This window comes from Poromitra crassiceps (assembly GCF_964638095.1).
Source record: "Poromitra crassiceps genome assembly, chromosome: 10".
Lineage (NCBI taxonomy): Eukaryota > Metazoa > Chordata > Actinopteri > Beryciformes > Melamphaidae > Poromitra > Poromitra crassiceps.
Genome location: NC_139631.1, coordinates 21136346 through 21158723, shown reverse-complemented (window position 1 = coordinate 21158723; position 22378 = coordinate 21136346). Strand labels below are relative to the sequence as shown.

General features: G+C 45.3%; 1 protein-coding gene across 1 annotated transcript in view; it reads left to right on the top strand.

Annotated features, from left to right (window-relative positions):
• Window positions 1-5790: 5790 nt before the first annotated feature.
• Window positions 5791-22378, top strand: part of fam222aa (family with sequence similarity 222 member Aa) — a gene marked incomplete at its 3' end in the record, with an annotated part of 54038 nt that continues 37450 nt past the window's right edge. The window contains exon 1 of the mRNA XM_083644305.1: window positions 5791-5884. The remainder of the gene's footprint in view (window positions 5885-22378) is intronic.

Sequence of the window (22378 nt, the reverse complement as noted above, 5' to 3'; positions counted from 1 at the left end):
GAAGAGTGAGAGTGAGATCTCCAATGGCGATGAGGAACAGGAAAGAGGTGGATGCCCTGGAACAGTGGTGCCAGGACAACCACCCCTCAATGTCTCTAAGACCAAGGAGGTCATTGTGGATTACAGGAATCGGAGAGAGACTCACCCCCCAGTCACCATCAACGGCAGTGGTGGAAAGGGTGGACAGCTTCAAGTACCTGGGAGTCAACATCCACCAGGACCTGACATGGGCCAGCCAGACCACCACTGTCGTCAAAAAGTCACAACAGCAACTGCACGGACTCAGACGCCTAAAGAAATTTGGCCTGAGCCCCAAAATCCTCAGGGACTTCTACAGAAGCACCATTGAGAGCCTGTTTCACTACCTGGTATTGGAACTGTACCACCATGGACCGCAAGGCGCTGAGAAGGGTGAGGTGCGCGGCCCAGCACATGACAGGATGTGAGCTACCAAAACTGCAGGAACTGTACAATCAGTTGTGCCTCATGAAGTCCCAGAAGATCATCAAGGACACTAACCACCCACACAACAGCCTGTTCTCCCTGTTGCCCTCAGGAAGAAGATACAGGCTTCCGAAAGCACGCACAAACTGTCTGGGGAATAGCTTCTTTCCGCAGGCCACGAGACTCCTCAGTAAATAACACAAACACCTGTATTATTGTCATTTTCACACTTACACTGGCAAGTGGACACTTTTGGACACTGTGGACACTTTTTATATTTATTCTATCCTATTCTATTTTAATACCTTATTACTTCTTTATTACCTTTCTTATTTGACTGTTTGCCTCAACTGCCTTACATACACTGTTTACATTGTTTGCCCTATTTAACTATATTTCCCTATTGTTGTTGTTGTGACTATGTGCTCTATTTGTTGTTTGCTGTGATTTTGTACCTATTTACCTACTGCACCTTGTCTGTAATGGAGCCCACAGCATAAGAATTTCACACGTGCGTACTTGTACAACGGAGTGAAAATAAAAATCTTGAATATTGAATCTTGACTTAAGTCCAGTGAATAGCTAGATGAGTCACCACCCCTTCCGAACATGGGCACCACACAGGTCTGCTCCCCAAGTTGGTGTTGAGGCCTGGGATGAGACATTTGTGACACTTCCTGGGTTTGACACACACAGGAACACGGGCGGCGGCATTAGCCCTTGTTCACACCATATGCCAAAGCCACGCTGAAGCTACGCAGCGCTATGGCAGTTTTATTTTGCCGTCCTTGTTAACAGGCGAGACCTTGACACTAGCCCAACGCCACGGTGACGCTACGCTGCAGCAATAGTTTCAGCTTCTGTTCTATTTTTCAAGCATGCAGCGTACTGCCCCCTAGCTGCCAGGCATGAAGTCAATGCAAGTTGTGAGTGGGGGGAGGGCAGCGCCGAGCAAGGTGCTGACGAAAAGAGAGTGCTTCTGGTGTGACCGGTTTAGCATGGCACTCAGCTACTGTTAAGCGCTGCTTCAGCGCTGCTTCTGAATAGCGTCTGGTGTGAACCGACCGTTGAAACGCTGTTTGGCAACAGGATCCATTTAAACATAAAAAACTGACTGGCTTCATGTCAAGTCAGTTTCATTTGGATTGCACTTTAAACATGACATACTGTTAGAAAGGTTACAAGGGTAACAGAAAAGATAGCAAAACCAGACACAATCAAAACAGAACAAAAAAGAGGTGAAAAAGGTTTGATCAATTTTTAAAGATTGCCTTCTGCTAGCCTAACACTTTGGAGGAGGTTGTACCACAGTCTTGGGGCCAACAGCAACAGCACAAAAACAGAACAGTAAAGTTCAGGAGCTTGGCTGTCCCTAGTGAGAGACATCTATTCGCCAACTCCTGAGAGTAAAACTATTGCAGAAAGTCACTGATCTTTTCAGGCACTTGCACCAGCAGGATTTGATCTATGCCTATACTTACATTATCATAGCCAATAGCCTTACTTGAATTGAATTTGGCCTGCTGGCGTGCTTGTAACATTTAGAACGTGGGTCACTGGCTTCATGTGACCTACACCCACACCTGAATTCAAGCACAATATGTGGTCAGTAGGAAATGGAATCCTTGGGTTGATTGATATCATGGTGTCAGCTTTCAAGCCTGTTGCTCTTTCAGTTATAGCGCTGTGCTTCCATCTTGCCTCTGTCAAAGATGTTTAACAGAACACTGTGGAGACTCTGCCCAGCTTAGTGACGGTGTCATCCCGGGAACATTATCCTCTCTTATCAAGTCTTTTGTCTTCCCTCCTCTTCTGTTTGATACTTGGTGCCCTTGCTCCCACTCCTGTCTGCCCTTCCTCGCCTGCCACCTCTCACTGCCCCCCCCCCCAATCTCCTCCTCCCTCCACCCCTGTGTCCTCTAACCACTTGACACCTTTTTCAGATTCATCCCCATCAGTTGGCAGACAGCGTGCGTTTCACCCAGAGGGCACGATGCAGCGATCCTGGCGAATCAATGGCAGATAAATCAATGCTATCTCTTTTTTCCATGCCTCTGCTGCCATTGATTTTTTTTCTGTTACTTTGCTGTTTGTGGAGACTTGAACTTCGCTCAAATAAACTGAGTTCACTTTGCCTCAGGAACCAATTGTAACAGCGCCAGGCTTTCAGCTCTGAGACAGACACCAATCTTAGCCCGAGATGAGACCTACAGTACAAGAGCTTTATTTATGAGACGCCCCATTACAGCGGAAACTGCAGTAGTTTTAACCGAGGCTGAACCTGCATTTATTGCTATTAGTAGCAATTGAACCTTCCTTGAGATGTGGCATGCCATATCTCAGACTGGGAACTAGAGGCTGGACCTAAGACAGACAGAGAGCAAATTTCCTTTCATAATATTGACCAAGAAAGATGTAGGCATGTTTTAGCATGTAAATAACCCTTGCTTTGCTCTGCTCTCCATATGATGTTTTAGTGCAGCGCTCATAGGTTTCTTGGCAGGGAAATACCTAATGTGATTTCATATCCAATTTCCAGACTCTAGATACAGATACACTGTCACTGGGGATGATTTCGGGGAAGTGCACCGACTCAGACATATTATTTTGAAAACTACATTTAATATAGCCCAGAGAAAATTATCCACCGTGATATTTCGCTAGTCTCCAGCATAAATAATTCATTGTTTTTATGTGCCCTCATGCTGCCTTGGGGATTGGAACAGCTGAGTGTTTTCACAACGCATTTGTGTCCAATCTTCTGCGGATTGGGCATCCTCTAATCAAACCACAGTAAACACGCCGGGAATGTTTGTCGAGTCATCTGCTTATCGGCTAATCAAATGGCTTATTTGCCTGCCTGCCTGCCTCGCTGGAGCACAACAGAGCGCTGGTTGAGTATTTTTCAATTAATAGTTCCTCTGTTTGATTGACTATTCAGCTCCACAGTGTAGGTGATATGATTGAACTCCACAGGCTATATACTGTGTGTTCTATATCTGTAGGTCCACTGCACTGATAAGGGAGAGACATGGAAACTAAAGCTAGTGTGCTTAAAGGAGTAAGTCCAGGACTCCATTGTTCTTGAGTATTAAAATTCTTAGGAAGCACTTGTTCACTGCCTCCCACCCCCCATCTAGGTTTCAGTCCACATAAAAGACCACATACTGTATGATCCTATTTTCCCCAGAGGCGTTTCCGTGAAAGACTAGCATGAAAGTGCAAGTCATAGAGAGAATTTCAAAGGCAGAAGCCAGGACAGCGACATGGAGCTGCCAGGGATTGGTGAGCAATCAGATAGGGCAGAATTGATGACCTGGCTGAGGATGGATTTCTTTGGAGCGGGCTGCCAGGCCGAGGTAATACTTTCAGGCTCTTATCAGCACTGGCATAAGCTGAGTGCTGCATCACCCACTTCCCAGCGTCAGCTTATTATGAGAGACCATGATGTGTGATTGCTTGTACTGCCTTTGTGTGTTCCCGGCTCTGGGTGCACTGGACAGCGTTGGCAAGATGAAGATGAACAAGGCCAAGGACCTCTGTCACCGTAAAACCCTCCACCTCACTAGTGTGATGACTTTTTTTTTGCAAAAATAGGTGTTTTGAGACAAGATTTCCTGTGACTCATAAGCTGTAGGTGTCAATGATGGAATTCTGCAAACTTAAGTAGACAGATATGTCTAACTTTTCAATATTGTCGCATTCTTGCTGAAATATGACAGTAGTAAGTCAGTTTTCCTATATGTGTGTGTGAGTGAAATGGATGAGCCTCATTTCATTCATGCCGTTTCAAATGGTCGATGCAAGGACTTGGGCTATGTTTTATTTCAATTCAGGACCATACTCTAGCACCCATCATTAATACAGAGCACAGGCTTATTCATAGTATATGGCGGCTTAAACAACTCAGACTATGTGGTCCTTATAATCATAGAGCAGCCAAACTGTTGATGTTAAGGATTGATTATGACAATATCTTATAATCCCTTTCGAAATATTTGGCCTATGGAGGAGTGTCAAACCATTTAGGTTAAGTTAAAACACATCTTGAAATCACACATAGCTACATTGTAGACTATATTCTGCATCCTAATCAAATTTAATTGTAATCTAATCCTTATCATGGATGCATAAGAACAAAATCATCATGATTTACTTTTGTTTTACTTTTTTTAAATATTCTGTGTCTTGCTCAAGGACACTTCAGCGGGGCAGCCAGCAGGTTTGAACCCGGGTTGTCCAATTGAGAGACAGCCTCTTTAACCACTAGGCTACACTGAATGAAAAAGATAAAAAAAATAAGAAGAAAAGAAGTGAGATCTCGATCTGTATTATGCCATGGCAGTATATTAGGCTACTATCAAACGTCTTTTCCGCGAATAAACAACGTGGTTTCAGACGCTTGGACGCCGAGCATCTCTATGGTAACAGCTCTCAATTACCGATGATTGGCCAACCCGTGGGAATGTTTCTATTCCCTCAGTACAGTGATTGGTCGGTGGGCGGTCTGTGAGCCTGACAGTCTGCAGCGTTCCGGGTTATTGTCAGTCTCGGCAGCTCAGCACAAGGGCAGGACCGCATCCCGGAGCTGCCTCCAGCAGCTAGCACTGTATCCACACTTCACCCGCTTGTTCTTTGGTTAATTCACCAAAAAGAGCATCTGGGAGCCTTGTTTGCCGAGGTGACTCCACAGCCTGGGAAACCTGAGTCTGGATCGGGAGGCAAGACGTCTCGAAGGGGCTGCCGACACCACCGGAGAAAGTGACGGACGGACGGAGCATAATCACTGGGATTTTACATCGCATCGCCTATCAGCTTCGGATATTCTGGCAGCTGCTTTGGGCCAACCTTGATTTTTTCGGGGTACCTTGACACAATATTGCCTAGATAATATACTAACAATTGATAAATTCCATACAATAAGGCGGAACACTTTAATCCTCGTAAACCCATGCCATGCGTAACAGCGGAGGATTTTGGAATACTGCGTAGCAATTCAGGCATCCAGTCTTTCGATTGACAATTATAATTTTAGAAAAGCGCTAGTTTGGAGATACCGGTATACTGCAAGATAAAAGAAGAGCAACCAGGACCTTATACTTTGTTCCGGAGGCTAAACGGTGAAAACCCGAAGTGCGCTTGGTGCGCAATTCATCTGAGGACGCTCCTATAAAATTGCCGACCTGCGCTTTTGCCCTCAACAAAAATTGGCAACCGGATCGAGGATAGAGCAAAGCTTATTAACTTTGCATGCTAGAGGCTATAGTGTGGAATCTAATTCGCTGGGTTCACAGTATATTTGCATACCATCGAAAGAGGAGGACAAACTTAATCAGCATTTGACATCGAAGCCGTTGCTGGATTTTGGAGAGCAGAATGAAACCTGTTTAATTTGGACCATCTGCATGGAGTTCTAGTCTGCACTACGAAGCAATTTATGGTAAATATTGATTTTGTTTTTAAATCGAAGTCTTGTTCATTCAGAATGGTTCGGTCACTCTTCGCAACCATCCAGTTACTGTTAGCTACAGTCTCGCTGCATCCTTTTGGGATGAGAATAGACGTCGACCAGTAAACGTTTGCAAACGCTCCCAGAAAGGATGCTGCTGACATAACGCTCTCAGACAGAGATTTAAACCCTTTGTTTCCATGCGTGACCCACAATAAAGGAAGTGTTGTAAAATCGACGTGTCAGAGAGCGGTTCCCGAATGGCTTTAGGAACTGCTTTGATGTGTAATATTAGTCGTTTCAACTATGGGTAGCAATTAAGTCTATTGTAGGCTATTACCGCAGGCACCACAGGCAAGAATATGTGGCACCGGAGTTGCGGCTCAGAGCAAAAGGTGCTACATTCTCATCTGTACGCCCCCGTGCGTCACAACCTGCGGGAGCGGAATAGTTCGTGCTGCAATTAGTGATTTTCACCCTCGAGTGTTAATGACAGCTATACCGTCTTTTTATAGTAGCCTAGATGCGCTTATTGTGAGTTTTTTTTTTTTTTTTTTTATCAAGGCGCTCGTAAAGTTCATGGAGATGTCACATCTCAGATGTGTGCGTAACACTGTAAAAGTTGTCACACAAGATGCTGTACTCTGTCTCTATGAATTTTACAACATAATTGTTCCTCTCTACAATCTAGTCCTTGTCTGCAGAAGTCAGATTATCTGGGATGCACGGAAGCCATTTGAATATGAAACGCGATAATTGCTTCGACTAATGATAATGTGCTTTGACTCCTGAACTTTGGGCTGCAAGGCGGATTGCTGAGGTTGCTTTGTAAATTTCGAGTCATAGCTCACAATGAGCCTGCACATTGCTGACTGTGCATTGGAGGGGGAGAAACTGCACACTGTTTTATCATTAGACTACAAGAGCCTTCTCAGAATGTATCTTCCCCACTTTCAGTCACTCTCAGACAGCCATCTCATCTCACTGGATGTAATATTGGGCCCCTCCAGCAGGCTGGGCGCCCCCACAGTCGGGGCACCTGCCGTGTAGCCTTCCTGGCTGTATTGAATAAAACATCCAGTGATGTATGAGGCAGGGGCTGCACCCGAGGGGGCAGAACTGCCTCATTTACTTCTTCCACTCTGCGCCTATGACCTGCTGAGCAAATTGTGCTCATATTAGCTCTGCGGCTGCTCCTCACCTAAACAAATAGTCTTCGCAGCATAATGCTTGCCTTAACTCAACATGATGGTTGGACAAGGCAGGGGAGAATGGGATGGCAGAAAAGCCTTAATATGTAGGTCACTGAATTACCTTTTGGATTTTGGAGTTCTGGTTGTGCCTATTTATTTCCTAGCAATGCATATACTGTAGCTCTCTGTCCTACTGGACCTTTGTGTTGAATATATGCATTGCAGTGTTATGCGTAAAGGCTGCACCCTGGCAGTTTATTCTACTTGTTGATGAAATTATATATTAGCCTGAAATAAATCCTGATCTATGCTTCATGTCAAGCCCACATCTTTCTTTATGCTACTGACAGTATATATAGGCTAGTATTTGGGAGGTATTTACAAAAGTAATATACACTAAGCAAGCCTGACGTTTTATCAATATGCAACTCTAAATTGTATATCAATTTGATTGATTGATAGGGTTTGGGTGAGCCACTGTATTCTTTGCTTATTAAAGTGCCTGCCTGAAGTGAGTAAGTGAGCTTTGCTCATGAATATGGTTATAGTGAAGTTTAATTTCCTGCACTATGTATTAATCTTTTTTAATCCCTGCACGCTTTGATTGTCTCAACACCTACCCAGAGGCAGCAAAACTCATTTATGCACTTAAGATTACTAAAATAGTAGATACAGAGGTGTGTGTGTGGGTGGGGGTGAGGGTGATGGTGAGAGTGGGGGTTGGGGGTATAATGTGTGCATGTTTATGTGTTTGCATGTCATTGAAAACCTACCCACCCCTGAAAAGGTTGTATATAGGCGAAGCATGTCCAGTCTTGTGTAGACTCTATTTCTGAAAGTGCACATTTGTTTTTCTTTCTGAAATGGAATAACAATTTACTACCAGATTTACTGTCCAGACATTCTATTTATTGAGTAATATAAAAAAATCTATCGTCTCCTGCTGAAGCCCAGAGAAGAGACAACTGTCCCTAGATAAACCGATGTATCCAAGCATACAACATCTGATTTGGAAATATCATCTGGCTCGGACATAAGGAACAACGCATGAGTGTTTCCTCTCAAAGCCACATCAACAGCAGCTCATTAGATACTTGATCAAAGTGTTTTGTTTCCGGGGGAGTCGCTGTATACATCTATGCTATCCTTGTTATAACAGATTCATATGCATACAAACAAAAGAGATGTGCCCTTTTAACATTTAGTTGTGCTGTACAATATTACATTATTGAAGATGAGATAAAGTGTATTGTCCCTGCAGGGAGATTTGTGCAACGCAAATCACATCACAGCAGCAGCAGTACCCAGGACTATATGAAACATACATGAAAACAGTGAGATTAAACAAAAACATCATACTGTATGTATACTGTACAAATCATTGTGTGTGTGTGTGTGTGTGTGGGGGGGGGGGGGGGACATATCCTTCAACCAGTCCATATAATCAAAATAGCTGAAAGCAAGCTTCTGTGTAGTAGAGGATGGTGTTGGTAGGGTAACATTGTTTCTGTGTTTGCGTATTTGGCTTTAGTGTTTGCGTAGGCTACTCTCTCTAGGTCCTTTCTGCTGAGTTAATAGCACTAGACAGGACCACTTGATTTCTATATTACTCAGTTAGCTAATACAGTACAGTGCATCAAACTCAACACTGTCTTTTCAGAACTGGATGACTGACCCTCAGTTAGTGTTGGGGCTGTGCTGACAGTCGGGCCACCAGCTCTCCTTTTCTCTCTGGTCTGTCGATGTTCCCACAGTGCCAGTGTCAAGCACTCAAACACTGAACTAACTAACTCCTTTCTGCTGAGGGCTGATACTCAGGGCATAACATTTTGTCAGCATTAAATGATTTACTGTATCTGTAAAATTACTTTCCCCACATTGCTGCCCTCCTGCAAATGAATGAAATCATACCGCTTTCGTTTTATGAAAGGCAAGAATGAATTATGAAAGTGCATATGTATTGTGCCATAATGTGATTTACAGTTCTCTGTTGTATAAACAATGCACGCAGCATGAAAGATAACCAGGAATGAATGCCGGAATCTTAGTTGACTACGATTTAACATTAAATTGGCAGATGTTTGAATAATTATCGGCAACTGCTTTTCAAATATAGTGCAGGCAGGTCTTCATAAACATCAGGTTGAACATTCATCAATTCAAGCAATCTTTGTGTTGGACTTGGAGTACACTAGAAAGTGATTGCATACACGCTGCCCTGACGGTGTTATATTTTAGCTGGATGGTGTAATATTAGAAACATATTGTTGGTTATAGTATGTTTCAGTTTAATAATCAGCACCCATGTTTCTGCATGAGGGCTGCTGTGAAAGGTTTGGCTGACCTCTGCTCACCTCATCTGATCTGCTGTGATGGTAGATAGTGGTTGGTCTGCTGTGATGGTAGATAGTGGTTGATCTGCTGTGATGGTAGATAGTGGTTGGTCTTCATCAGTCATTAAGGGCCTGAAGGACAGCGATGATCCTCCACCCCCTCCCCTCTCATCCCTTCTCATCCCCTGTCAGGCCGAATGGAAGTCAGGTCTAAATGGGCCTGAGGTTAATGTATAGTCTTTATTTTTAAATGGTTGGGGCAGCCGAGTCCTTTTTTTTGCTTTAAAATGTACTTGTGCATGTGAAATGTAGCCAACGGAAGCTTTGCAGTTTATAGCTGGTTAATGAATATACTGGTGTGGGTTAGCCTGAGTGCTGTGGGTGCAGTACAGTTTGTAGTTGGCTCTACAACCCAGTCAGAGCAAAGGCGTGATCCTTCCAAAGAGTTCTAGGGGGAAGAAAGAGAATAAAGCAAATCTGACAAGCTCTCCAACAGCGAATTTGCTCTCCTTAAAAACAATGGCGCTCTTGCCTTCCTCATGGTCACATTGATTTGTTCTGGGTGACAGTGCAGGCTGCTGTGAAATCACCCCAGTGCCATTGATCTCAAGGAGAGGAGGAGGAGGAGGAGGAGGAGAGGGAACGCGAGCTTGGCGACAGTGAGCAACATGGGGAAAACCTCACAGTGACCTCTTCAGCCTTAACCAGTAATAAAATGAAGGCCTTGGATACTATGGGATCAGCCCCTGCTCTAGTTCTTTAGCCACTGTATCACAGTCAGTGCTTTGATTTGTTTTGGAGGCTTATACAGTAACACGCACCTGTTAGGAAACATCTGATGCCGAGGACTTGTAGAGCGCCGTGGGTTGACAAGGAATTAAAGGGCTATATGTCTCAGAGGAACAAGGCGAAGGAAAAGGCACAGAAATAAGTTGTATAGCTGACAGACAAAAATACTGTAAACTGTGGAATTATGTCACGAAACTTAATCAAAAGAAAAAGAAACAGTGTTTCCTCTACAGTTAAACAGGGCAAAGAATGATGGGGGGCAGTTTTGGAGTACCATAAATAATAGAATGGTAAGAAACACCTCTCCACAACCTACATTTAGTGGGCGTCGGTTTGCCTTTATCATAAAATCCAAACAAATTGCAACTTACTTGAATGATTACTTCAGAAGCAAGGTATATAAATTAAGCCGATAATTATCATGGGACAGACAATATCATGTACTTTTTTAACATAAAAAATATGAGGGATAAACCCTGCCATTTTGAATTCAGTAAATTCAAAGTTTAAACAGTGGATCAATTAATAAAGATGACATGTACACTAATGACAAACAACCTGGGATTAATAATATAGGTGGTAAACTGATTGGAATGGCTATAGACTGTATTGCACACCCAATCTGTCACATACTAAATACCAGCCTGAAGCAATCAATCTTTCCACAGGCTTGGAAAGAAACAAATGTTATTCCACTGCCCAAAGACATTTAGTGGCCCTAATAGTCATCCCATAAGCTTGTTACAGCACTAAGTAAGATCTTTGAGAAGGCAGCATTTGATAAAATACAAGAATACCTCTCAGTAAATAATCTGATAAACTTGCAGCATGCTTACAGAAAAGCACACTCTACATGTACAGCTCTAGTGCGAATGACAGATGACTGGTACAGAGATGATCTGTGGAGCAGTCCTATTAGATTTGATGGTAGCATTTGATGGTATTGACCACACGCTTCTTCTTGAAATGCCTGAGTGTTATGGATTTAGACCATCTGCAGCTGCCTGGATGGAAAGCTATCTGGTAAATAGATCGCAGACAGTCTTCTTTAATGGATGTTACTCAGATGGCGTGTCTGGGTGGAATGTGGAGTTCCTCAAGGGAGCTGCCAAGGCCCACTTATGTATTCCATTTTTACCAACGATTTACCGCTCTAAAAAAGTGCTAAACTAACTGTACGCAGATGACACAGCAGTAGTACATGCATCAGCAGGAGCACCTTCTGATCTGACTGCCATCTTGAACAGGGAGCTAGATATTATTGGAAAGTGGATATTTGAAAACAAATTGCATAATATTTGTTCCAAACATTCTCTAAGGCAATAGTCACAGCTTAAACTCTATCAATAAAACATCCATCCAGCAATAAAGGAAGCCAAGCTATTGGGTATCATGCTTGACAATAAATTGTCCTGGTCAAACAAACACTATTGTCAATAGAATGGGCAAAGCATTAGCTGTAGTAAAAATACCGTACGCCTCATTTAACTAAACTTCTATTAAGTGCTCTTATTCTTTCGCAGCTTGATTACTGACAGATAATATGGGTGAATGCCACAAAAAAGATTTCAGCGAACTCCAGCTAGCGTAGAACAATGCGGCACGCCTTGCTCTCCAGGGTCCGTACGGCACTCACATTAATAGCAGACACCTGCATCTCAACTGGCTAAAAGTTGAAGACAGGCTGATCACTGTGCTTCTACTCTCAACATGGAAAGTTTTGCAGTCTAAAGCTCCATCATATCTGTACGGTCATTTAAAACACAATTTACAGTCATATACATTATGCCACCAGACAGACAACAGAAAGCGACTTTTCACTCCCCAAGGCAAAACACACATTTCCTTAAACGCACAGTATAGAGTAGACATAGAGCAATGGAAACATGGATTTCTTTAGCACTGTTACTGACTAAATTAAGACAGAAATCAATGTTTAAAAAGCAAATAAGGGAACACCTAGGAACATCATATTTGTAGGATGCTAGGCATATGCAGATGTGTAGTTTTGCTGGTAGCTGTTGAGAGAGTCATCAGTGTAAGTTTGACTCATACATATTAATGTTATTCTCTAATACCGGTATATGTCTTATGATTGCCATTTGTGCCGACTGTAATGTTGAATGTATGTTTTTAAAATGTGGACCCCAGGAAGACTAGCTGTGCTTTAGGGCACAGCTAATGGGGATGCTAACAAATAAACAGGTACTGTACATGCTGTTTGATTTGCTATTGTGCTTTGCCATGTTTCACATTATCTGCTCGACTCTTTATTGCCACTGTTTTCCATGCCAGAAGCAAGGCTGGTTTTATCTCATCCAGGCCTCTGATTAATCTCTCGCTCTATGCTGGTGTACTTTAATCTTGAATGGGAGATATCTGATTCTCCTCGGCTATTGAGGAAGATCAAACTTTAATGGAACAAGGAACTGCACATCATCCTAATCTCCATCTCCCTGCATTTTGGTTGACTGCTCTCCCTCGGGCTTTGTAGCTTTCTGCAATAGCAGGAAATACATCAGACAGATAAGATGTTTTCTCTTCATGCTTTGGTAATTTATTCCCCCCGTTGACAATAGCCACCACTTTACATCTCTGCTGTTTGATTACCTGGTTGAAGGAACATCTCCGCTGTTTGATGACCTGGTTGAAGGAGCAGCGAGTAAAAGCAGGGGAATTGATTGACACTTACAAATGGCTGACCTAAATATGTAAAACTTTTCCAGAAGCTTTAATTGGGTTTTTCTTTCCAGTTCAGTCCTTCCGTGAGAAGCGTGCTAGCCTGCGTGCTGCTAGCCCTCTCTTTATGTATTGACACACTCGCATGTGTGAGCGGCATCATCTGTCTATAATAGCCTGAGGAAAGATAAGTCAGCTGTATGGATGTATCAAGGTTCAATTTGTTTGATTACACTGGTCAATTCAGGAATTAGCTATTGACGGCTGTTTTCTTCATTCAATTCCGCCATATCACTGAAATGCTGTACATTGTGCTGACCAGCATGGAGACTGGCTAGCCCTAGCTGCATATTGTTGCAAATGGATAACACTTATGGGGTGACACACCACCCACAGACAGTTTGTGGCTCTGACAAAAAGAGGCTATTACCCAATTCTAAGGCGGTTGCTGTAAGGTAATGAAATTTCCACTGACTGGAGAAAACAATGTTGTCTGGTCTGGATTGTAATTGCAGAAGCCACCTCACCATTTTCCTGAGTTCAGCGTGAATGCGACACGATTTAATAAAACTCTGGAGATTTTTATCGTTTACTGCCAGGCCTGGCAGCGGCAACAGGGAGAAAGCTGAGGCGTGCACAGATAAAACTCATTCAATTTACTTGTTGAATTTTAACCAAGCTGGAGACCATTTACAAGAGAGCGGGCGTATGAGCCATAGGGAAAAGTTTATGTTTGTATAAGGCGAGTGCAGGACCGGCCATATTGCTAATATAAAGCCGCTATTTCCTTAATCTTGCGAGCAGAGGAGTAGCCCGCAATTTCCGTCATTTTCTCCTGCATTATTACTTGTGTCAAGAAAGGCTTGGAAATCTGTACGATATTAGGCCCTCAGGCCAAGGAGGCTCTGTGAGCCTGCCTCCACTCACATACAGAAACATAGGAACACTGACATGAGGACATGTATGGACACACACGCGCACGCACACACACACACACACACACACACACACACACACCTCACGCACACACACACACGCACTCCTAGCTCTGTTTTATTACCTCCTGCCTGCTGCTGGAATTGCTTTCCTCCCTCGAGTGAGCCAGGCAAAGCCGGCTTTATTGTGTTAACCTATTTGTGTGTCAAGAGCGATTGCAGCGTTCTTTATCTCTGTTTGTATTCGGGCGGGGAGACGGCAGAGAGAGAGAGAGTGGAGGAGGGAGGGGAGAGAGAGAGAGGAAGGGGGGGGGGGGGGGGGGGGTTGCACAGGAGCCAGGCAGGCAAGCCACCGGAGTTAGACGGATGGCCGGTCACCTCGCTCCACTCTGGAGGATAATGACTGGTTGCTTAGCAATATGCCCCCCCCCCACACATCCCCTCTCCCAGACTTGCATCCAGAGTAATCACTTTTTTCCTCTATGTCATGTATAATTATAAGCCCACTGCCATCCTTTGAAAATCTGCCTAATGGGCCTTTTCATTTATTTAGCAGAGTGGGTTGATGGTGGGAGTGGATCTGGAATTGGAGATTTTGGTGTGGGGGTTTTATGAACTCTTGGCTTTCGTAGATTGCGGAATTATGCATACAATGTGTGTGTGTGTGTGTGTGTGTGTGTGTGTGTGTATGCGTGTGTGTGGGTGTGTGTGTGTGTGTGTGTGTGCATGTGTGTATTTTTGTACAGCTACATGTTTGTTTGTAAGGCCAAACTACATGCTGTCGCATATTCACTCTGGTGAGCAGTTGGTGGAGTTTGACCAGGATTACAACTGGGCAAAAGCCATATTTCCTGCTACAGTAGATAGCCGGCGGCGCTCAACCTTTGACCTCTAGTGTGAGTGGAAATGTTATAGCTATTCAAATAGATGCGTACACACAAACACACACAACCACACACATTCTGATAAGTGACCCGAGGCGATGAGTGCTCCTTCTTGTGAGCTCTTAGTTTTATTAACATTTTTATTGAGTTGAACAAATTGCTGACCTTTTGTGGCATAATGAATTGCCTGGTCTGCTTAGGAAAAATGAGAATTTGGCAGAAATGACTGGCACCAGTCCAAGCTGTTTAAGCCAAGATTTGTTTATTCAGCAGGTGGTGACATCAGTTATTACAGTTATGTGTTTTCTAACATTTCAATACTTCATCCACTGGCTTTGCTAATGTCAGGTTCATTCCGTCAGTCGGTACATTTTAATATCTAGGTTTCCTCTAGTTGCTCCTGTTCCCCCTACAGTATAATGTTAGGTAACTGTGTTTTTTAAATTGCAGGATGAAGGTATAATATCGGAACATGATGACCCCAATTTAAACTGCCTTTCATCACCAGTAGCCATTGATGTTGGCCCAAAGTCCAGCATCATTATAAGGGCCAGCCAATTATCCCGTCTGCTTTTGAAAAGAGATCCCCCCCTTCCTCATTTTATGAAGAGGTGAAAAAATTATTTTGAATTCCCTCTGAAGTTCAAATTAAACATTGACTTTTTTATGGTGATAAAAGTCATGGTTACTCAAACAGACCGAATACTCTGGGATCAAATTAAATGTGTTGACTTATGCCAGTGTAGCCAGTTGCTGTTGTATTATACAGTGCACTTTTGGATCGACAAGCCGTGTCTGATATTTACCCATCTGTGTTCTCCGTGCATTTTCCGCTCAATGCCATCTTATTTTATCCAGCCTCATGCACCATTGCTAAAACTGACAGCTTTGCTCGTCCTGGGAACTTGGTACAGGCAAACTAAACATACAGTGCTACCCCGCCTCCACCCCCCACCCCCCACCCCCCCATCACTGTGGCATGCTTCTCTGGCTGCGTCTATAGGAACAGCTGTCCAGCTGTCACCACAGCCAGCCAGTCAGCCGCTCTCCAAGGCAACATCTGTAGAGAGACGGAACGCACAAGGGCAGCCTGCCGTTCTCTGCTCGTTCCCCAAAGACCGCAGAAGTATGTCAGGCCTTTTGGCTGCGCGTTACCGCTGACCACATCAACCGTATCACTGGGCTTGATTGAATGTTATCTGCTCCTTGGCTGCTAAAATAAGCGAGGCGTCAAGCCTTTTCAAATATGCTTTGTGACAGGAAAAGCTTGACGGGGCCTCGCTTCCATCGCTATACGTTACAGCCATCTATTTCGGCACAAACGAGCGGCGAAATTAAATGGCAGAATAGCGTAACGGCCCTTAAGAAGCCAAAGACAGTCCACACATAGTGTGCATTAGGAGTCATCAGCCTCGGCGTGGAGATTGTGTGTGCGTCTGCGAGTGTGTGTGTGTGTGTGTGTGTGTGTGTGTGTGTGTGTGTAAACAAAATCCCAGCGAGCAAGGTGTAATGGCCTGGAACTGACGAGAACCCACTGGGAGAGTCTCTCCTTGATGTAGCCCCCCTCTCCCCCCTCCCACGCGCTCGTCCTGCTGGCAGCGGAGCGCCGGCGAGGCGAGCGGAGGAGGGGGGGGGGCGGGGCCACGGAGCCATGTGAGCGGGGAGATGAGCGGAGCGCCGGTCCCCTCTGTCAGCCACAAACTAGGCTCAGGGAGATGGCATGGGACTTCCTCCTGGGAGGAGCGAAAGGGAAGACGGGGAGAAAGCAGCTGTTCAGTGTTGTTTTTCACTCTCGTCTTCGCCAGCTCACTTGTTGTTGTGTTTTCCCCCCCCCCTCTCCCCTCTCTCTCTCTCTCTCTCTCTCTCTCTCTCGCTTCTTCTCCTCCTCTCAGGCTGTCAGTGATTTCTGTCAGTTTTTTTTTTATATATTTAAAAGCGGAAAGGCTTTTTGAGGCTGGGTGTAGACAGGGATGAGACATAGCTTGAAAATGCGTACTTTGTACATGTCATAATCGTTCCTGTGGCTGTTCTCGGGATGCTTCAGGACCTATTAAAAAGCATGTGATTTCTTCATTGCTCCTCTTGATAAGTGAGGGCCTCTCAGGCATACTGTGGTGCCTCTCTCCCCACAGACAGCTGCACGCGCACACACAGGCTGTGGGGGAAAGTTTGACGGATCCTGTTTACTGGAGCCCACAGAATGCCTGGGTATCTCAAATTAAGTGTCACTTAAGGCTTGTCTTTTAGTCAGATTTCCATTTTGTTCCCTACGCCCCCCCCCCCCCCCCCCCCCCCGTCTCTAGTGACAGCACTGTGCTGCCAATTGTAACCGGGATTGAGAGGAAGACATTTGGCGATTACACATTCTGTCATGATTGAGGGCTGAAGCCGGCAGCGTCTCAAGGCGAAAAACCAAATTCCATATGGCTGCAGTGAAATGTCTCCACCCATCGTGAGTTTACACTCAAACAGCCTCGAACCCGATGACAGGGGGAATCGCCCGCTCATGACTTGTCGTTTTATCATTCAAATGTCCCCCATTGATGCTGACTGCTGTGATTGGCAGGCGGGCCTGAAAGCCGGCGCTATCTCAATTGAGCCGCGGCAGCCAGTTGGTAACCGTGACAATGGTCTCTCCTCTTTGCCTTGTTTTCACACTTTTTTCCCCGCTGTCACAGAAAAGCTCGCTGATTGCCTCTCTGCCAAGACAGCAGCCTATTAATCTTTTAAATAAGGGCCGCAGCAGCGCAGCCGTATTGTTTGCAGGAAACCGAGAGGACCTGGTGAGACCACAGTGAAAAGGAAAAAAAGGGGGCAACCGGGGCTGAATCGCTCTCATTGTTGGGGAGGAAAGCTGAGCCCTCCTTAAAGTCCAACAATATTAGAAATCTAATATCTGCTGTGGAGATAGACGCTCGGCTGCTGAGGTCTGAATGTAGCCGGAGCTCTGTGGGCCCACCTGATCACTCTGTGGGCTCTCTGCTTCTCCCTTCAGCCTCTGGCCTCGCTCTCCAGGTGCAGTATAACTCTGTGGGCTCTCTGCTTCTCCCTTCAGCCTCTGGCATCGGCCTCGCTCTCCAGGTGCAGTATAACTTTGTGGGCTCTCTGCCTCTCCCTTCAGCCTCTGTGCTCGGCCTCACTCTCCAGGTGCAGTATAACTTTGTGGGCTCTCTGCCTCTCCCTTCAGCCTCTGTGCTCGGCCTCGCTCTCCAGGTGCAGTATAACTCTGTGGGCTCTCTGCTTCTCCCTTCTCCCTTCAGCCTCTGGCATCGGCCTCGCTCTCCAGGTGCAGTATAACTTTGTGGGCTCTCTGCCTCTCCCTTCAGCCTCTGTGCTCGGCCTCACTCTCCAGGTGCAGCCTCTGTGCTTTCACCTGCCTCGTGCCCGTCTGAATGAAAGCCTCTGTCTGTGTTTATGGTCATTTTCTTTGTGTATGGACATATTGATCCCTTTCAGCAAGGTTGGAATAGAATTTGTTTTTTTCAATGCTGGGCTCAAACAGCATAGCAGCAGCAGCATATTTGAAATGGCAAATCGTTGATGCATTGTGATGTGACCCAGGGGAAGAAGAATAACAGCTCCAGTCCACCCTTTGTCACTCTGCACTTAGACGGTAATTTGTTTTGAAGAGAATGTCTCCCATAGTGAATGAAAGAACAGTGTCCTTGCAAAACAAGGTTTCTCTATATATTTGTGAACATTTTCCAAGTGGGAGGAAGGAAGTCTCCTATATGTATGTACTTTCCTGTCAAGTGGTTGTTAATGCAAGGAGACTATGTTCCTGACACCTCCTGCTCGGTAATGGATGCCTTCCTGTGCAAAATAGTCCCATAAACCAAACCTTTCGAAGATGAGGAACATGTGGTAGTAGCTCTTCCTAGACTTCCTAGGAGCAGTGTTTGCTATTTCAGTACTTACTGTAGGGTGTTGGTGCCATTAAAAGATACTCAAGTTCTGGAGTCACTATATGGCATCCTCATGTCCTTGTCCCCTCCATGCCAGCTGAGGTGAAGCGGTGCCTGGCCATGGAAAAACCAAGATGACCAGGCTGATGTATTTGACACCTAGGGTAGAGCCACATGATAGCCAGACTGCTGGTCAATGGAACTGGATATATACTGTACAGTGCGTTCCCACTAGTCAGACACTACTGCTTCGTGATCATGTGTGATCATCACATACCCATACTGTATGTCTGTACGTGCGTGCGTGTGCGTGTGCGTGTGTGTGTGTGTGTGTGTGTGTGTGTGTGTGTGTGTTTGCATGCGCACCCGTGCATGTGTGCAATGCATGCATGAGTGTCTGAGCGTGTAGCTATTCATAGCTATTCATCCTGTATGGCCCACGGTTGCCCCTCCTCTTCAAAAACCCTGGAAATCAATCCATTAATAATGAAATTGCAGTTCAGAACAATATAACCCCACTGTTTATACAGGCTTTAGTCTGGCACTGTGTTTATACAGGCTTTAGTCTGGCACTGTGTTTATACCGGCTTTAGTCTGGCACTGTGTTTATATAGGCTTTAGTCTGGTACTGTGTTTATATAGGCTTTAGTCTGTCACTGTGTTTATACAGGCTTAAGTCTGGCACTGTGTTTATACAGGCTTTAGTCTGGCACTGTGTTTATATAGGCTTTAGTCTGGCACTGTGTTTATACAGGCTTTAGTCTGGCACTGTGTTTATATAGGCTTTAGTCTGGCACTGTGTTTATATAGGCTTTAGTCTGACACTGTGTTTATACAGGCTTTAGTCTGGCACTGTTTATATAGGCTTTAGTCTGGCACTGTGTTTATACAGGCTTTAGTCTGGCACTGTGTTTATACAGGCTTTAGTCTGGCACTGTGTTTATATAGGCTTTAGTCTGGCACTGTGTTTATACAGGCTTTAGTCTGGCACTGTGTTTATATAGGCTTTAGTCTGGCACTGTGTTTATACGGGCTTTAGTCTGGCACTGTGTTTATACAGGCTTTAGTCTGGCACTGTGTTTATATAGGCTTTAGTCTGGCACTGTGTTTATATAGGCTTTAGTCTGGCACTGTGTTTATATAGGCTTTAGTCTGGCACTGTGTTTATATAGGCTTTAGTCTGGCACTGTGTTTATACAGGCTTTAGTCTGGCACTGTTTATATAGGCTTTAGTCTGGCACTGTGTTTATACAGGCTTTAGTCTGGCACTGTGTTTATACAGGCTTTAGTCTGGCACTGTGTTTATATAGGCTTTAGTCTGGCACTGTGTTTATATAGGCTTTAGTCTGGCACTGTGCTGTAGTCTCACACGATGCTGCCCAGAGAGTTTGAATAATAAGTAATCGCTGAAGTGTAGAGTTTGTTTTTTAATTATGTACTCTAATTTCTAGAAAGAATTGCGGCCCAGTAGTTCTGTAATATTTGACACCCTGTTTAAGTTTATCCACTGTATCTTATGGGGGGGGGAGGTGAGTCCTCAGGGCACTGCAACCAATTTGCAATAGAAAAGCCTTTCTTTCATTTCTCTGTATGTAGCCTCACTGCAGTGCCTTTTAACAGTAAAGTCGTCTGTGCTTAAAGTGCAAACCCAGCTCTTATATGAATAAGTGTCTGTGTGTCTGTAACAGTTGGTCCTTGATACATCTAACGCGAGTCTGTTCTTCCCTTGAACTTGCGGCCGTGCGCGTGCAGGAACGTCTTTTTTGCTCTCATTTGCAGGTTAAACACAAACAGCGCCGTCCCAGATTCGGCCGCCTCCACCTCCATCCGATCCCCAGCAAACCAGCCCAAATACTTCACGCTCCTCCTCCCGTCATCCGAAAAGGATTCTCTCAGTTCCTTGGGTTTCAAAGCGCATGCGAGCGCATAGCTCAACACTGTGTGTGGAAGCACGCCCCCTCCTCCCTGGCCCCTCCTCCCTGACCCCTCCTCCCTGACCCCTCCTCCCGCAGACAGCACTCTTGACCCGCTGCCCCATTGTTTCCACCGGGGATGGATGGGGAGCCGCCTCTGCCGGCGCGATCCTTCACTCAATAGCCGGCTCCATCTGTTGGCTGCATGACTCTGGGTTACAAGCGGGGATTTTGCTCCGTCTGTGCGGGGTGTGAATGGAACCATCCCGGGGGGCTTCCTGAATGGGGTTTTAAAACTGCAGTGGTAGGGTGTTGTGGCGCACCCTCCCTCCCCACCCCCGCTCCCCCGTCATCAGCTCAACATACAGCCGGCTGGGTGTGTGGAGGATGAGAGGCCTCCATTGTGCCTGTTCACAGGCCCCCAGGCGACAGGGTCACCTTGTCCCCAAACAAATGCTGCCCTCGGTGGGATTGTTGGCACTGCGTGTCTATGTGTCCGAGTGTGTGTGTGTGTGTGTGTGTGTGTGTGTGTGTGTGTGTGTGTGTGTGTGTGTAAAAGGGGGTGGGTATTTGAGTATAAGAATGCGCCATCAGGAAGGGGGCAGAGGCCTTGGCTGTGAGGACATTTATCTAACATCTCTGCCTTTCACATCAAGCCCTATTCAGTGCAGCCCGTCTGGATCAGGCTTTCAAAGGACATCGGAGATGGAGAAACACTTTAGCTGCTTTACAGGTCAAACTGCTCTCAGTCAGCGTTTACACTAACAAAGCTGCTGATGTCCTTTTCTATTTTCTTCCTGTTTTTCGCTGGAAAACGGAAAGCGTTTGAAATCATTATCCTTCTTTTGTATTCTTGTGTTGTCCTTTCATGAATTTGCCATCCCTTTTCTTGAAATTCTGAGAGAGCCTTTGGGCTTTGGAGGCTGTTCTGTTCTTTAGTTTGTTCTCTTTAGCAGGGGGAATGTTTGCGAACAGAAAGGAAAAGCCTTGAGTGTTTTGACAGCCGGTTCACCTTGAGTAATTAATGTTGAAATGACAGTCAGCCAGACCTCTCTGCTGACTAAGTCCTCCGCCTGCGTGGGGGTTGTTATTTGGCATTGTGAAAATAAACAGGATCCTGCATTCCTGTCCTTTTCTCTCTCCCGAATGAAATCCCCATCCACAAAGAGTGAACTTCTGTTTGCCATTATTATAATGCTTTTTGGGGGAATTGCATTCTTCCTTTTTAATACAGGTCAAAGTATTTTCTTTAAATTTACATATTATTCATGTCCCGGCTATTATAAGCCTTTCTCTGTCTCCCTGCGCCTTAACAGCATTTGACAGTGTAAGTCAACTGCAGCCTAATTCAGTTCTCTCTCTTTTGTCTGGATCTAATGGGGGGTCCTCCTGGCCTATCTCCTCTTGCCAGGAGCTCAGTCCTGATGAGGTACAGCGGCCCCTGGCTTTTGGGCCCCTTCCCTTGATCACAGAGTCCCAGTTAGCCCGCAGCGTCACCTCGGGGGTCGGATCAGGGGGCCCGCACAGGACGCCCTCAGACACACCTGTACCAGTGTTGAGATGATTGAAGTAGCAGGGTCTGGCCCCCCTCATGCCCTCTGCACGTGTTTGCTGTGTCTCACCTCCTCCCCAAAAAAAGAGTGAGGAATGTCGAGCAGTCGCAGGCAGACGAGCAGGCGGTCGGTTCGGGAATGGAGCCCCCTCTCCAGACAAGAGGGCTGAGACAGAGTTAAGGGAGGAGGGGGTTGTCGAGTGGAAGGAGTGGAGGTGGAAAACTGCAGTGACAGCAGAATGAATAAATTGAAAAATTCTCTGGTTGTAAATTGTCTATCGCTCGTGACAAACGATCTGATA